Raw genomic sequence first — 2,499 nt, 5'->3', positions numbered from 1 at the left:
GAATTTAACTATCTTTGCACATTTAGACATTGTGGCTTTTTCAATGAGAGAGAAGAAGTCAACGATATTTTAAAATAATTGAAAAAAGTTAATTGAACTTTTGTTGGAAAATCATGTAAGACATACTATTATTATTATTATCATTTTTATTATCATTTTTATTATTATTATTATTATTATTATTATTATTATTAAATGCCTTAATGTTTAAATGGGAATCTCAAACTACAATTATATTTCAGCATTCTTCTAATATGATTTGTTCCCTAATCTTTTAACATCATTAAATCATCAGACAAATTATGTGCTTTTTCTGTGAGTTTGGTCACATGGCTACAGTCCCACTTTATCAGCTTTAGGGAAAAAGTACCTGTTAACAGGTACCAGGGACTTTTTTTAGAAATGAAAAAAACAAAAAAGGCAATTAGGGTTGAGGCGAGGCGAGTAGATACCATGCAGTGGAAAAACGCCATTAGGAACAACTCAGTGCTGCACTCGTCTGGATGGTGGAGGTGCTTGTAATTGCAAATATTTGTCATTCAATTGGAGGATTTTCAAAGCAGCAAAGAGCAGTGCTAACATTGTTCATCATGAACTTCATATAGGCTGATATAGATTATAAGACTGTAAATAAAAAAAACTGCTCTTAACAAAAATTATTATACAATATATATATATATATATATATACAATTATACAACATTATCACAACATTATAAAAATGTCAAACATTTGTAATAACAACTAGATTGTGTTAATAACGAATAGGCCTGTGTAAGCCATGAATTGTTTTAACGTTTCAAAAATTTAATTTTAAGAAGTAAAAACAAAGGGATGACTGAATTCTTTTCTGGGCCAGTGTTGTAATCTCTGAGTCAACCACCAGAGGACTCTATAGGATAGGATATGTGTTCCAATAGCTTGAACCTATTAAAGTTTTTTTAATCTGCACATCTGTGTTTTGCATTAATTTCATCAGTGCGACGTCACTCCTACTTAAACTGCATAAAGACTATAGGCTGGCTAATGTTACTTTAACTCTCATGTCTGTGTAAACAGTAGCCTATAGCTGAACAGCATTCTGATGTAATGTTTGTAAAACAAAGGCTGTTATAGGATAAACAGTTCATTTTGGCCCAGAATGTAAGGGTTACAGCAATTTCACAGTAAAACGTCGGTGGTTTAATGTTTATGTTGTAAACATGACAAATGAAGTAGGCTAGGAGGCTGGTCTTGCGGCAGAAAACGTCTGTCTTCTTGTTGACTGCGCAACGTTTATCAAGAGGAATGTGTCTACTTCGGAGCCTTCCCCCTTACTTAGTGATGATTGGGCAACTCGACCGGCTCTGCCCGGTTGGATCCTGTTGGCTCCACGACGATGCGGTGCGTTGAGCTGAGGGTGCATCATCCAAGGAGGAGGCAGTCATCATTTACCGCCAACTATGCAACTTCTTAGGGTGGAACCTGAATCATCAAAGCAACCATTGAAGATTTCCATTTTCCTCAATGGTTATAATAATGGCTCGATGTTATCTATTTTGACAAACATAACAAAACTACGGAGTAGAAACATAAAATACAGTACCGGGGGAAAGCGCTGCTCAATAAGCGGCCTACGTGTAACACTTTTATTTAGATAAGGTTATGTGGTTAATTATGAAGATATTTCATGGCATTGAGTTTTATAACTGTTTAACAATGATGTTATCTGGGTTGAATAGAGACACCAAGAATGCATTGTTGAGTCACATAACATTATTATTTTGTCTCATTGGTGTTTGATAAGAGCAAAGAGTAGCCTAACGTTTCTTTAAAGCAGAGTAGGATCCACTCTCGCGAGAATACGTCTAGCTCGCCGAGAGACAAAAGTTGCGCAGGCGCACAGTTGCACGTCCATGGTGGAGGAAATCTTTAATGCAACCTTTTTTAACTGTCTGTGGGTGAAACTCAACCAACATCCGAAACGTTTTAAAAAATGCTATTTGGTAAGTTTGCTTTCAGATTTTGTTTTTCTGTTGACCTGCATGTACTGTAACATTGTTGTTGCTATAAAGTTCAGTAATTTAGAGCCTCTTTTTCTTAATAGAGTCACAACGAGGATCATCGTTTGACATCCATGGAGCCTGAAGCGTGGAAACTTGAGCAAAAAGGGTTAACATTTCAAATTGTTGGATTAGCCTAGCTATACGCTGCTGTACTTTGGATCATCATCGTGTTTCTGTTTTGTTAATTCTAATAAAAATTGACTTGCATGTCATCGACTCCTCTGTAAAGATGATTAGCCTACATATGTCGGTAACACACGATAAGGGTAGCCTACCATGCCGTTGCTCACGGTACATGCTAGGTCGGATCCACAAGCTGTGTCCACGTGGTTAGGTTTAGGCATGCGGAGTGGGGGTTGGTTAGGGTGTGAACACCAGGGTTGCCAGTAAGGTGGGCCACAAGGCACGTCATTTGACGTCGACACGTCTAGCGGATCCGATCTAGCATCTACCG

The 2,499-nt window shown here is 37.3% G+C and overlaps 1 long non-coding RNA gene across 1 annotated transcript; it reads left to right on the top strand.

Moving 5' to 3' along the window:
- Nucleotides 1-1,939: 1,939 nt before the first annotated feature.
- Nucleotides 1,940-2,273, top strand: LOC116692416 (uncharacterized). Its single transcript, XR_004332696.1, has 2 exons — nt 1,940-1,985; nt 2,087-2,273. It is a non-coding gene; the product is annotated as an uncharacterized LOC116692416 (long non-coding RNA).
- Nucleotides 2,274-2,499: the final 226 nt, after the last annotated feature.

This window comes from Etheostoma spectabile, chromosome 7 (assembly GCF_008692095.1).
Source record: "Etheostoma spectabile isolate EspeVRDwgs_2016 chromosome 7, UIUC_Espe_1.0, whole genome shotgun sequence".
Classification (NCBI taxonomy): Eukaryota; Metazoa; Chordata; class Actinopteri; order Perciformes; family Percidae; genus Etheostoma; species Etheostoma spectabile.
The sequence above is the reverse complement of the archived record's forward strand: the minus strand, read 5'-3'. Positions and strand labels throughout refer to the sequence as shown.